The sequence below is a fragment of the Musca autumnalis genome, unplaced genomic scaffold, assembly GCF_047663935.1.
Source record: "Musca autumnalis isolate F117 unplaced genomic scaffold, ASM4766393v1 scaffold_1, whole genome shotgun sequence".
Lineage (NCBI taxonomy): Eukaryota > Metazoa > Arthropoda > Insecta > Diptera > Muscidae > Musca > Musca autumnalis.
Window position 1 is genome coordinate 97458460 of NW_027411644.1, and position 16199 is coordinate 97474658.

Below are 16199 nucleotides of genomic sequence, written 5' to 3' on the forward strand. Positions count from 1 at the left end.
CCGAATTATTTGTAATTTGCATTTAAAGTTATCAATGATCAAAAACCTTCTGCGCCAAAAATTGTTGTCTTAGGTCCAGGTTTCGGTATAGCCCTCATATTACGGTACTTCCCTATTTCAGTTATTTTGAGGGGTTTATCTACATTTTCGGTTCGAATTGGTTGTAGTTTGCTATTTAGAGTTCTTAGTTGTCAAAAAACGTCTCCGACTGGAATCGTGGACAGGAAAGGAAACAAATTACTCCATTTCAGGTCAGAATATTTCATGGTAGGGGATATAATAAAGTTCGGTGCGACCGAACTTGACATTTTTACTTGTTTTTCATATTATATGTAGTATCATACATATATCAAAAATATACAAATGTAATAAATACACTCATAAGTAGATCCCAAAACAAAAATGCCTACAACTTTAAAGAAAAAACGAAAACAAACAATTAAAACACAAAACAAAGAAGAAAATGAGAATACAGTAATACGGCATATTCACTGAAACGACAAGAGGCATCATCAGTATTTTTAATGTCACACACGGAAATGCAAATATATGCAGCTGGAACCAAATTTGTTGTAAACTTGACACTATTTCGAACATTCCTCAAAAAATTTGGAGAGTGGCGAAGGATGGCGAAGTTAGTAAAACTCTACTTCAATTTTTAGGACTAGGAAAAAAATCCCCAAAAAAGTATTATAAAAAATGTGATTTCCAGCACATTTTATGCGAATAATAGCTCTGTTCCAGAACTAAAAAGTTTTTACAATTTTTAACACTTTTACACATTTTGCGTTCCCGTACACAAAATTTATATGAAAATCGTTTACGACTTTTACAACTTTTACGACTTTTACCACTTTATAAAGTACGGGAACAGGCCAAATGTGTACACATTTTTATGTAAAATTAATTAAGAACCATTGTACTAAACTTCCCTTTCGAAAAAAATAATTTTATCCTTTCAATTTTGAGTTACTTGCCTTGTAAGAAGTCACAACCTTACTGATGTTTTTAAAGTTTTTAATAGATCATACGTAAATGTCAACTTCTTCTGTTTTGTTTTGTTAAATACGGTTATAAATTACAAAAACAGTACTGGAATATTAAAATATAATATGTTTAGAGAAAATTTGCTGAATTGTCGATATCGATGAATTTGCTGATATCGATTTTTGTCGCAGGTTGGCACCAGTGTGCAATGGCCCAATTTTGCCCACAGGCAATTTTCAAATTTTAAAAAAAATATATAACTACTTTTTGTAATTTTGTTTGTTATTTTTATTGTGTCAAAATCTCAGTATGATTTTTAAAAAGGTGTTGGCTGCAATTATTCGACTCATTGGCCATTGAAGAGCATTTTAAAAAATCACTTTCCATATTTTTACTCAACTACATTCACTTAATCAAGTATAACTTCACAAATCTACTTATTACTTTGGAAATAACTTCCAGTTGTGTTCTTCTGAAGTCAACCTACCAAGATCCCCTTAATGTGGGTACACATTGTCAGTTTTGAATGGCAACTTTGCTCAAATAATCGGTTGCTTGGCAGTGTGACCGTTTATTTTTGTCATTCAAAACTGACAATGTGTAGTACACTTTAGTTTATATAAATATGCAACATTGCCCATAGACAACGTCGGGGCACAAAGAGTTGATATGAATTAACAGACAACATTTCAATTTACTTTTACTCTTAATGCCTAAAAAGTCACTGTGCGATTTTAATGGAATTTAATTTGAAGGAAAGCTTAAGACATTTGGTCTGCCTGGTTACTTTCCCAGCAAGAATTGACCAGCAAGAACTTTCTCAGAGAGTAAGGAGTTTTTATTCTCTTTTGCTAGAAAATTGTAAAAAGTAAACAGACAACTTCCCAGCAGAAACCAGCAAGCAATCAGCTGGCTTGCCCAAACAGAACAATTTGTCCGCCAATAAAGGAAGCAAACACGTTGTATTTTATTAAAAATAAAAAAGAAAATGTCCCAAAAAAGGATTTACCCACTTTGCAACTTTGTTCTCCAAAAAAGCAATACAATTACGTTTGCTATTTCCACAATAAAAATGTTTTTAATTTTCACAAACATAAATTAACGAAAATTTTAAAACAGATGATTGATTGTTTTCAGGAAGAAGAAGAGTGCAAGTTCTTGCTAGAAGAAATTTGTCCAGCAAGAATTTGCAAGCTCTCAGTGAAAGAACTGTCAAAATGTCTCTCTCGAATCGCTCTCTTTTGCTGACTTTTTGCGTTAAAAGACGACTTCCAGCAACAATTGGTACAAGTTGGTACAAATTTTGGGGTAACCAGACAGACTTATTACCTGCCTAAGGAGGAAATTTTCAGGTAGATCCTTTCCATTTCAGGCAGCAATTGCATAAGGGTTCTCAAGTACCACCTAAATTTTGTATCTGCATCTGTATAAGGGTTAAGGTCTTAAATCACGGTAGAAGGTCGTCCATATTTCGGCAAAGGTTTAAATTTCTCTTCAGTGGAAAACAGTGACAATATAAGCTGTTGTAGCATCGTCTCATTTTTCAAGATCATAATAATTAAGATAAATATTTTATCTTATTCCCTTCAGAATTCAAACAAATTTCAAAGTACGGATATACAGAAATTACAAGTAAAAGACCTTGCTCTCAAAACATACACGAACTACTTTCTCAGGTAAAAACACAAAACATTTGCATATCTTCCGTCATGTGGTTGACAAAACAATGCCATAATCTAAATAAATATTTTATTCACCTTACAGACCCACAAACATATATACATACATATATGTACGTATGTATGTACATAAAAAAAATGTTTGTAGGTAGGTGTTAATCTACATTAAATAAACATCTACTGTTTTGCGGCAATGTACCACAAATGGTGTTGATACAGAAATTCTGAAAATAGTAAACTACAGCAAATGAGGAAAAACGAGAACCAAAAGCAAAGTAGATATTTTGTTCGTAAGCGTAAATGGAAGCCTATTATTTTTTTGTTTGCTGTCAGTGACCACGCGATCGCAATCCACAACAACGATGTCATGCAGTTCACCCCAAACAAAGAGTGTCACCAATAACAATGCAGATATCTCGACAAGTGTCAGATATCACACAACCCTGGTAACGAGCATGTCTGCTCTCAAATTCTAAAAAAGTAAAAACAAAAACAAACTGTGATAATTATTAATTAAATAACCGAACATGAACCAGTGAACAAATAATCTATTTGTTGCAAATAGAATTAGAGCGAAATGAGCAAAAGCTATTGACGTAATCAAAGCTTTGGTTACTAGAGGGACTCTAATCAAAACAAAAGAAACGAGTCCGAACCATAGAGCAATATTCACAACTAGCAGACCCCTGTCCGCGTTGCTGGCCCGTCGTAATGAGTTTTAATGAAAATTGCTTATGGACCTTATGCTTAACAATTCAAAAATAGGTATTTTCTACCTCACTTCTCGATCCATTGTCAAATTTTATTAACAGATTTTGTCTGTCACCTTTCTATTCTCTTACGGACTTTGTCGGATTTTTCGCCCATCTATGTTGTTTAGAATTGATTATGGACCATGCCCCTGTTTCTATCCTAAAGCGATCTAATTGTAAAAGTTAAAAAATGGTTAAGTCGAATTCTCCCACTTATTGAGACTTACATGTTTTAGTTTTTCATGACTGATGGACCGTTGAATCCCACCATTTAAGGAAATTTGTAAATGTATCGTTTTTCTTGATCGGGGCGCAACCACCGTTGTCTCGAAAATTAATTTGCAAGCCGATGGATTCATAAGTTTAGTAAATATACTTACTTACTTAGCTGCCCAATTACAGAACATTTGTTCTATATAAAAGCCGAACTAAGAAAAGATCTCCAATTCTCTCTATTTGCTTGTTTTCTCCAGTTCTGCATGTACCGCCATGTGGCCCGTATTAATACGCCTTTTTAGCAGGTTCATCATCGTTCATTCTTATGATATGGCCTAGCCAACGCAGTCGTTGTATCTCGATACGTTCATCTATACTGATGTCGTTGTATAGCAGATACAGCTCGTGGTACATACGACGTCGATATTTACCGTCAACGCAGATTGGTCCATAGGTCTTTCGAAGAATTTTTCTCTCAAACACACCAAGCACTGCTTTGGCTGCTTGTGCAAGTACCTAGGCTTCGGAACCATACATCAGCACGGGTAGTATCAGTGTTTTGTAAAGTGTTACTATTGTTTGACGAGATGTTGCTTTGTTTTTAAACTGCTTACTTAAGCCAAAGTAGCATCTGTTAGCCGATATAATTCTTTTTTATTTCACAACTGAGGTTGTTTGTTGTGTTTAAGGTGGTGACGAGGTCAACTTGGTCATCTCCCCGTTTACCGCCAGACCCACTTTAGCAGATTCTCCTTCGATCTTCACAAAGGTATCAGTTACTTCTTTTACTGATCGTCCTATGACGTCTATATCGTCAGCATAAGCAAGTAACATGTGGCTATTGGTGTAGATTGTGCAATTTCTCTTAACGTTTGCCTCTCGTATGACCTTTTCCAGCAGTATGTTGAAGAGATCACACGATAGGCTGTCTCCTTGCCTGAAACCTCTTTTGGTCCAAAACTCTTCGGAGAGGTTCTGTCCTAATTTAACTGAGGACCGAGTATCCGATAATGCCATTCTACAAAGCCGAATGAACTTTGCAGGGATACTGAATTCAGGCATGGCTTGGAATACCTTTGAACATGGGGGCTTTCGAATGCTGCTTTATAATCGACAAAAAGGTGGTAGGTGTCGATCTGCATCTCTTGGGTCTTCTCTAGGTTATTGGTGGACTTGCCAGGTAAAAGCCGCATTGGTATGGTCCAATTATTTCGTTGACCATAGACTTTAGTCGTTCGCACAATATCCTTGACACTATTTTGTAGGCAATAGGAAGAAGACTTTACCCCTATAGTTTGAGCCTACAGTCTTATCGCCTTTCTTGTGGACGGGACACAGGATGCTCAGGTTCCAATAGTTGGGTACGCGTTCTTCCTGCCAGATGGAGCTAACTAGCTCATGCATACAGCCTATCAGCGTGCCGCCTCCGGTTTTGAATAGCTTGGCTGGTAGGCTATCGGTTCCTGCTGCCTTATTAGTCTTCAGCCGGGTGTTATACGTTCAATACCATCTTCTAGGATTGGATATGTGGTATCTTCGTCGTCTTCAGTACTATTGGATACCAACAGTTTGGAAAAGTGCTCTTTCCATAACCTTGGCACACTATCTGTATCAGTTACCAAATTACCTTGCTGGTCCCTGTTTCGCTCTTTGGTAGAATTTAAGGATTTCATTTTGGCTCCTGTACATCTCGATTTTTTCACACTCCCGCTTTTCCATCTCTCTTTTTTTTCTGCGGAAAAGACGTTTCTCCTCTCTCCTTTTCTCCCGATACCTATCTCGTGCTCGCGTAGCGCAGCTGATTGTAGAGTAGGCCTATATGCCGCATTTTTCTCTTCATTAGCAGCACGACATTCCTGGTCAATGGGCACGACATTCCTTGGGCCAGTTGAGTGGAATATGCTGTGGCTATCTGTTGTGACTGCAGCTTGCCGATGCCCAAATTCCGAGTCGTGTCTTTTCGTACCTTATTTGCTTCGTTTAATCTGGTACGCACCTTTGCTGCAACAAGGTGGTGGTCCGAGTCTATGTTGGCTCCTCGGAACGATCGCACATCCAACACGCTCGATGAATGTCTTCCATCTATTACAACGTGATCAATTTGTTTTTTTGTTCTTTCTTCTGGACACTGCCAGGAGTCCTTATGAATATCGAGATGCTTAATTCTGATACTGCTAACTGCCATGTTTTTTGTCACTGCGAACTGAATTTCACAACTGTTTGGCCAAATATATTCTCCTTTCCAATTTTGGCATTAAAATCGCCTAGAATAATTTTAATGCCATGGGCAGGACAACGGTCATATTTTTCTTCTAAGCGCTCGTAGAATATATCTTTGGTCTGTTCGTCCTTATCTTCAGTGGGAACTTGCGCGCAAATAAAGTTGATGTTGAAGAATTTAGCTCTTAATCGAATTGGAGTGAAGCCAGATATTTTTTTAGCTTCCGACTAACTCAAATCCGCAGCCAAAATCATGCTTTGTATCATGGCAGCTATAATACAGTGCATCACCTTTAGGTGTTGTTGTGACGCCTTTCCCAATCCTTCGTATTTCCTGTATGGCAGTAATGTCGTCCCTGTACTTTTCAAGTACATCTGCCAATGCATACACTGCACCTTCTCTATAAAGAGTGCGAACATTCCAGATGCACATTCACAGATCATGGTCCTTAAAACGTTTGCGGAGGTCGTCAACTTTAGAGGGGTTTGTTTTTCTTTTCTTTCGTTTTTTTTCATAGTAGATTGCTACTAACCCGACGCCCAAGCCCTTTAATGGGTGTTAAAGGCAGTTACCCAGGTGACACCACGGGGAGGTCAGTGTCCACTTGATATGAAAGAGGCACCAAGATAAATCCTGGGCTTTGCCATGTTAAAGCCGGTCAGGACCGTTCCTTGGTATCTTTCATCTCCTACGTCAAATATAGCGAGTATAAAACAATTGGCCCAGAAATTCGTCTACAAATATATAGCATTTTGGTCTACGGGACATTCCTGAAAATTGCGTGAAATTAAGTTCAGTAGTTTTGGACAAGTAATGTTTTGAAATGAGTGGGCGTCGTCATCAGTTTTTAAGATATAACATATTTAAAAATGTGGGCGTGGTTCGGTATTTTGGCTCCAAATATGTACCTAGGGTTCACACAACCCCATTGCCTCCCAAAATTTATGCTGAAACCGATATAATCATAAGGTTAGCTTGGACATAGGTTGGCTTAGAGAAAGAAAGGCGTGGGCAAGGTATCCCATCTCCTCCGAAGTTAATAAAATATACATAACAACAGTAAACATTGAGCTTTTGCTGCATATTTGATGGAAATCAGTTGATTAGTATTGGAGATATAACATATTTTAAAACACAGGCGTGGTCGGGTCTTTAGGGCCCAAAGAAGTACCTAGATTGTAGATTAATCTGTAAATTTTTAAACTGATACATGCGTAATTTTTGAAAATATAGCGTTTTTAAAAATATCGCATAGCTTTCTATGCGATATTTTTAAAAACGCCTTCCTGCACGCCTTCTCTGGAATTCAATAAATATGTTCGGCGGCCATGCCTGTACATTCCCTGACAAATTCAGGAGAATCGGTTCAGTAGTTTTTGCAGAAAAAATTTAAATTGAAAATTGACACGGTGTGCCTTAACAAATTTAAATGGAAGGTGCTTACACCTCGGAAGTTTTTGCTGATTCTGAAACTACAATGCTCATAGATGAGAAATATCAAGAAACAAAAAAAAAATCGCCGGAGGGATTTTCAAATAAATCGCGATTTAAGTTCACATTTTTAGGGGTTCTTTAGGTTTTCACTATTTAGCTTGGAAACCGCGAGTTCTATGTAAATGGGTCTAAAGAAAATGTTGTAGCAGAGAAAATTCTCCACAAGATTGGCCTTTATCATATTTTCGTAGGTTTTACCGTTTTTCAAATTGAGACAATGCACAGACTGTATCGCCTCCTTATAAAACAATGTCATTACTGCAATTTCCCAAATTAAACTTATATATCTTAAAAATGGTACAACCTAGAAAAAAAAATAAATCATCCAATCTTGTAGAGAATTTTCACAGCTTCACTATTTTCTTTAGTCCCATTTTGATATGACTTGCGGTTTCCAAGCAAAATCTTGAAGACTTAAGATAAAAACCTAAAAATTTGAACTGAACCTCTATATCTCAAAAATGGTAAAACCTACGAAAAAACCTAAAGGTCAGTCTTATAGAGAATTTTCACAGCTACAACATTTTCTTCAGACTCATTTCGATACGACTTGCGGTTTCCAAGCAAAATCGTGAAAACCTAAAAAATCCCTAAAATTGTGAATTTTGATCGCGATTTATTTAAAAATCCCTCCGACGAATTTTTCAATTTTTTTATTTTTCTTATCTATGAACATTGCTGTTTCAGAATCCGCAAAAACATCCCATGTGTAAGCGGTTTTCATTAAAAGTTAGTTAAGGGACACTGTGCATGATATTGTTTTATAAGGGGACGATACAGTCAGTGCATTGTCCCAATTTGAACTTCCATATCTCAAAAACGGTAAAACCTACGAAAATATCCTAAAGGCCAATCTTGTGGAGAATTTTCTCTGCTACAACATTTTCTTTAGACCCATTTACATAGAAGTCGCGGTTTCCAAGCTAAATCCTGAAAACCTAAAGAACCCCTAAAAATGTGAACTTAAATCGCGATTTATTTGAAAATCCCTCCGGCGATTTTTTTGTTTCTTGATATTTCTCATCTATGAGCATTGTAGTTTCGGAATCAGCAAAAACTTCCGAGTTGTAAGCACCTTCCATTTAAATTTGTTAAGGCACACCGTGTTGAAAAATGTAGGCGTGTTAAAATTTTCTTTCTATAAAAAACCCAAGTTAATTTTTGTTCATACAGATATGGCGTTTTTTTAAATATGACAAAAGGAAGCGCCCCGCCCCGAAGGTCATCCCTGAAAATTTCAGGAAAATCGATTCAGAAGTTTTGTAGATGTAAAAAGTGGGCGTCGTCAAGCCTTTGGGTCCTAAAAAAATGGCTAAGGTCGGAGACACAAACACAATTGTCTCGCAAATTAATTTGCAAACCGGCCATCCCGATACATTCCATGACAATTTCAGGAAAATCAGTTCAGTTTTTTTGTAGTACAGATTAAAATTGAAACAAGTAAAAACGGCTTTAAGTTCGGCCGGGCCGAACTTGGTATACCCTCCACCACGAGTGGTACTTAAGTAAAATGATACAATTGGTTTCCTTTCTTTTATGAAGAAGAGTTAATACCAATTTTCAGGAATTTCGGTAAAACAATGTCGTTAACCTTCAAAATACCGAAATTCGGGAGGTACCGTTCTATGGGGGCTGTATCAAAACGTCGATCTATACCGACAAATTTCTGGCGTAAAGTTTTTAGACCCAAAGAAGACTAAGTACCAAATTTCCGATATTTCAGTAAGATAATGTGGTGAAACCTAAAAAATACGGTAAATCAAGAGGTACTCTTCTATAGGAAGACGTGGGTCTATACTGATGAAAGACAAATTACAAATATCAGTCATTTCGGAGGGATATTGACCTCACATCATTCACAATTACGAAAATCGGGAGCTACCGTTCTATGGGGCTATTCGAAACGTGGACCTATACCGACGAAATTAAGTCGAAAAGGGTTTTACTTCCTACGTGAACTAAAAATCAAATCTCAGCCATTTCGGTGGGTTGTTGTAGCAACAACCTTCAAAATATCGAAAATCGGGTGGTACCGTTCTATGGGGCTGTATTAAAGCGTGGACCTGTACCATCAAATTTCTGGGGGAAAGTTCCGTACCTCCATCGAAGACTAAATACCAAATTTCAGCCATTTCGAAGGAATATTGAGGCCACAACATTCAAAATACCGAAAATCGGGACGTACCGTTCTATGTGGCTATATTAAGGCGCGGACACACACAAACAAAATTCTGGGGGAAAGTTTTGTACCCCCAACGAAGACTAAGTACCAAATTTCTATACCAAATTACGAAGCTTTATCCTAAAAATTGCGTGCTGTATCTTGATTCCAACAGACGGGCGGACGCACGGACAGACGGACATGGTTATATCGACTTAGAATTTTAACCTGATCAAGAATATATACTTTATAGGGTCTCCGATGAATATTTCGATGAGTTACAAACGGAATGACAAATATAATTATACCCTACATATTATGGTGGAGAGTATAAAAATGGAGCGTAAAAGTGGCCGTGGTCAAATTTTCTTTACATAAAAACCTTTAAAAAACAAGAATTATCCAAATCGGTTCAGCCGTTCTCAACTGATGCCATTACCAACGAAGGACATTTGATTTTTAATTATGTACATAATTCCAGACATTTGTTAATCTAAATACAAAAATTAATGCTTTCACTTAGAATTGTATTCTTATAGAATTCATTGCTGGGTTCTCCCACTGCTATTCTGTTTAAGTTCACTTCATTTACTGCACAGTGGCAGCCAACAGTGCTAACGACATGTTGCGCATGCCATTCATTAGTTGACACTGTTAACACTCGGATAGTTCAATACAATGGGATGTGTGCGCCACATTGAAAACATCTCCATGTTAGCTTTTATGTTAAACGAGTGTGACGGCTCTTTTATATTCACAACATGATATTCATTCAAGCTCTATTATTTCATTCATAGTTTTGTTCGGCCCAAAACATTGTTTCTTTTTGTTACAATCATAAATTTGTTCCGAGCCATTTGACTTCATTAGGTGATTATTTAATGTTTTGTTAGCCTCTGTGTATTTGGTTTGTTACTATCTTTTCTAAAATAATTGAATTATTTTTAACAATAGTGTTTTGTTTGTTTTTTTATTTAGTTCTTTGCATTACAAAAAACGAATGTTTTATTTTTAAAATCTTTTGTGTTGCTGTAGACTTGTGTATTGTTAAGTGTTAATTAAGGTGTTAAAAGAATTGATTTGCAATGTAATAGTTTAAAAATACATTACTTATGTGTTAAATTGGGTTCACTTCTACCTACCGCTGAGGGTTGTGAGGTAAATTAGACTTTTATCAAGACTTTGGGTTAGTAACCCACTTTTGTAAAAGGTTCTTAGTATGAATAGGAAAAATTAGAGTACTTTACTTACTTACTTAGCTGGTCCATTACAGAACATTTGTTCCATAAGCCGAACTAAGAAAAGATCTCCAATTCTCTCTGTTTACTGCTTCGCTTTTTGGAATACCGCGCCTTTTCATCTCTTCATCCACTTGATTGCTCCATCTAAGCTTAGGCCTGCCAATTCTGCGTGCACCGCCATGTGTCACGTATTTATACGCCTTTTTAGCGGGTTCATCATCGCTCATTCTTATGATATGGCCTAGCCAACGCAATCGTTGCATCTCGATACGTTTATCTACACGGATGTCGTTGTATAACAGATACAGCTCGTGGTACATACGACATCGATATTCACCGTCAACGCAGATTGGTCCATAGATCTTTCGAAGAATTTTTCTCTCAAACACACCAAGCACTGCTTTGGCTGCTTGCGAATATACCTAGGCTTCGGAACCATACATCAGCACGGGTAGTATCTGTGTTTTGTAAAGTGTTGTTTTTGTTTGGCAAGATGTGGCTTTGTTTTTAAATTGTTCTTTTAAAATTGTTCTTTTTATTTCACAACTGATGTTGTTTGTTGGGTTTACGGCGCTGTTGAGGTAGACGCAGTCTTTTACTACTTCAAAATTATAGGAACCAACGTCAACAGGTGGTCCGATCTCTATGGACTCATTGCACGTCGACGCCATCAACTTGGTCTTTTCGCGGTTTACCACCAGACCAACTTTAGCAGATTCCATTTCGACTTTTGCAAAGGTATAAGTTACTTCCTTTACCGATCGACCCATGATGTCAATGTCATCGGCATAAGCAAGTAATATATTGCTGTTTGTATATTTTTTCCCCCTCATTTTGACCTTTGCATTTCGTATAACCTTTTCCAGCATGATATTGAATAAGTCCCACTAGAGGCTGTCTCCTCGTCTGAAACCTCTCTTGGTACTAAACTCTTCGGAGAGGTTCTTTCCATTTTTAAAAGAGGGCCGAGTATCAGTTAATGTCATTCTATAAAGTCGAATGAGCTTTTCGGGGATACCAAATTCAAACATGGCTTGGAATACCTTTGAACGTAGGAGTCTGTCGAAGGCTGCTTTATAATCGACAGGTGGTAGGTATCGATCTGCATCTCTTTAGTCTTCTCCAGGAAAACCGCATTGGTATGGTCCAATTATTTCATTGACCATAGGCTTTAGTCGTTCGCACAATATCCCTGACAGTATCTTGTAGGCAATAGGAAGAAGACTTATTCCCCTATAGTTAGAGCAAAAGTCTTATCTCCCTTCTTGTGGACAGAGCACAGGATGGAGGTTTCAATCATCGGGTGGGTGGTGTCGCTTCCGGTTTTGAACAGCTCGGCTTGTAAGCCGTCGGCTCCTATAATAATTATAATTATTCCACAAACATCCCATATGGGACAAGGGAGACTTCTCTCATACCAATGAGTGCACCCCGATTCATATTAGCTCAATGATAAGGGACCTACTGTTTATTGCCGAGTCCGAACGGCGTGTCCTAAGACACCACTTGTAGAGAAGTTTTACATGGCTAAAATACTCAGAAAATGTAGCCATCACCGTTGAAATTGTTGATGTTGCCTGGCCGGGGAATCGACCCCACGACCTTTAGTGTGCAAGGCGGGTGTGCATACCATTGCACCACGGTGGCACCCGTCGGCTCCTGCTGCCTTATTATTCTGCAGCCGGTTTATTACTGTCTACCTCATCTTGGCTGGGCGGTATACATTCAATACCAACTTCTGAGATTGGATCTGTGGTATCTTTGCCGTCTTCACTACTATCGGGTACCAGCAGTTTGGAAAAATGTTTGATAAGTTTGATGTTTCACTCTTTGGTAGAACTTTCTGACTTCATTCTGGCTCCTGTACATTTCAATTTTCCATACTCCCACCTTTCCATTTCTCTCATTTTCCTGCGGAAAAGACGTTTCTCTTCTCTCCTTTTCCCCCGATACCTCTCTTCTGCGATACGCTTTGCTACTGATTGTAGAGTAGCCCATATGCCGCATTTTTCTCTTCGATAGCAGCACGAAACTTCTGGTCATACAAGGGATTCCTTGATGGAGGTCTCTGGTATCCAAGTATGGATTTTGCGGCTGTTTGCATGGAGTGGGCAACATTTTGCCATTTTGCTGATATGTTATCAGGACGATGAGTGTTTTCATTAAGCAATTGGGCTAGTTGGGTGGAATATGCTGTGGCTATCTGTTGTGTTTGCAGCCTACCGATGTGCAACTTCGGCGTTGTATCTGTTCGTACTTTATTTGCAACGTTTAGACGTACGTACCTTTGATGCAACAACGTAGTGGTCCGAATCTACATGTTTGCTCCTCGGAACGATCGTACATCCAACACGCTCGATGAATGTCTTCCATCTATCACCACATGATCAATTTGATTACTTGTTCTTTGATTTGGAGACAGGCAGGTGCCCTTATAAATATCGAGATGCTTAAATATGGTACTGCTAACTACCTTGTTTTTTGCCGCTGCAAAGTCTATCAGCCTCATTCCATTGTCAGATGTTTCACTGTGGAGATCGCATAGAATAATTTTAATGTCATGGGCGGGGCAACTTTCATAAGTTTTTTCTAAGCGCTCGTCTTCGTCTTCTATGGGAGCATGAGCGCAAATAAAGCTGATGTTGAAGAATTTTGCTTTTAATCGAATTGTAGTGAGTCTTTCATTCACTGGGGTAAAGCTGGGGACCAGATGTTTTTACCTCCTACCAACTGCAAATCCGCAATCAAACTCATGATTTGTATCATGGCAGCTATAAAACAGTGCGTCACCTTTAGGTGTTGTTGTGACGCCTTTCCCAATCCATCGTATTTCCTGTATGGCAGTAATGTCGGCCTTGTTCTTTTCAAGTACATCTGCCAATGCGTATACTGCACTTTCTCCATAAAGTGTGCGAACATTCCAAGTGCAGATTTGCAGATCATGGTCCTTAAAACGTTTGCAGTGGTTTGTCTTTTCTTTAGTTTTTTCATAGTAGGCTGCTTTTTCTAGGGGAGGGTTACTAGCCAGACGCCCAAACCCAAGTTTTTAACGTTCTTTACTATCTGCTAGTTTTAAATATTTTCTTTTTTGTTGTGAAGCTAAATTGTCTCCAACCGCTAAGGGAAAAAGGACCCAAATAGACGAAAATAGAACCCAGCATGGTAATTATCTAGCTGCTGATGAAACGCTGTAGTTAACTACAGAATTTTCTATCGCTAAGATACTAACGGTTTTGTACACAGAGGTACGGAGTCGAGCAATTTTTGACTCCGAAAATAAATTCCTCCAATCATGAATAAATAATAAAAAAATTAATAAAATATTTATTAAAATTTGGTGTCTTCGTAATGCATTCTTTAGAAAAAACATTCATACGAGGGCTACTACATAAGTTCCTGGTCTAGGCAACACTATGTTTTGTCAGGCGCCATATGACAAGTTTGACTTTTTTAACATAAATATACTCAGTACTGGGAGTGCCACCGTGGTGCAGTGGTATTCCCACCCGCCCTGCATTCAGAAGGTATGCGATTCGATTCCCAGGCCAGGCAACATCAAATTATCAATGGTGGCAAAATACTTCTCAGTAATGCTGGTAAAATTTCTTGAGTATTTCAGCCATGTAAAGCTTATCTACAAGTGTAATATGAATCGGGGGCAGTCATTGATATGAGAGAAGTCTCCTCCGTCCCTTCTGGGATATTTGTGAAAAAAAAACAAAGTATTAGTCGGCGAACAGACCCTTAACCGCGCAAACATGTTGAACATTTGTGTGGGTGATACATCAAGGAGTGTTTCGAGATCCAAAGTTTGGACCAAATCGGTTGCTCCGTTTATGAGATATCACGCGTACCATTTCACCGAATATTTTCAAACTTTTGTGGGGGAAGTACCGGAAGAAGTGGACCTATAAGCACCACCTTCGAATTTGATCTAATATTCGAAGAAATATAAGGTTTAGACCAACTCAATATTCATTGTATTCATTGTTGTCGTGCGCACCAGCCACTACACTTGCTGGCCGTAGAGGTTTTTTACAGATTTCGAGACATTTTCTCAAGATGTATGGAGTTGTCACTCATAAAACTTGTATCATCGTAATAGGGACCGTGAGTGCAACCTGTTGCAAGAAAAAACACGATTCGAGAAGGTCCTAAACTGTACTTTTCCGAAAATTTGTATGGAAAGTAATCGAAGGAGTTAACACATTTAAATATCACGATGTGCAAAGTATGGACCAAATCGGTTACCGTATTCTTGTGCACCATTACCAAAAACAAAAAATTGTACCGTCGTAATAGAGGCAACGAACACAAGTTGCAACAACAATCAAAACGATTCGAGAGGAGGTCTAAAACTATACTTTTCCGAAATTTTGTGGGAGGTACCCGAAGGAGTACTGTCTACATATAGTACATATTCGAACTTTATCTATGCCTGGTAGAAATATTACGATGTGAAAAGTATGGGCCAAATTGGTTGATTTGCGGATAATTTTAAACTTTTGTGGGGAGGTACCCGAGGGAGTGAACCGATATGGCCCATCTTCGAACTTAAACTAAGTTTTGACAAAATATTACGAAAGACTAATTTTGGAACAAATCGGTTAATCCGTTAAAGTTATCGTGCGCTCCAGCCAGCTAGACAGACGGACGGACATTGCTAAATCGGCTCCAAATTGTCTGAAACGGATTTCGTCCAAATATACATTGGGTCTAAAACAATTATAACGATGAGGCACATTTTGTCCGTATGAAAAAGAATATGCTAAAAACCAAAAAAAATATTACAATCGTTAAAGGTAGTGAGCTAACATGTGCCAAACATAAGTTTGGGCGTCGGGTTAGTAACCCTCTCTCAGAAAAAGCAGCTTACTATGAAAAAACAAAAGAAAAGAAAAACAATCCCATCTAAAGTTGACGACCCCCATTAACGTTTTAAGGACCATGATCTGCGAATCTGCACCTGGAATGTTCCCACTCTTTATAGAGAAGGTGCAGTTTACGCATTGGCAGATGTAATTGAAAAGTACAAGGTCGACATTACTGCCATACAGGAAATACGTCACACCAACACCTAAAGATGACGCACTGTATTATACCCGCCATGACACAAAGCATGAGTCTGGTAGCGGATTTGTAGTTTGTCCGAGGGTAAAACGTATGGTCTCCAGCTTCACTCCAGTGAATGAAAGACTTGCTATAATACGAATAAAAGCAAAATTCTTCGTCATTAGTTTTATCTGCGCTTATGCCCCAACCGAAGACAAGGATGAACAAACCAATGATATATTCTACGAGCGCTTAGAGGAAACATATAACAGTTGTCCTGCCCATGACATTAAAATTATTCTAGACGATTTTAATGTCAAAATTGGAAAGGAGAATATATTTGGCCCAACAGTCGGGAAATTCAGTCCCCACAGTGAAACATCTGACAACGGTATG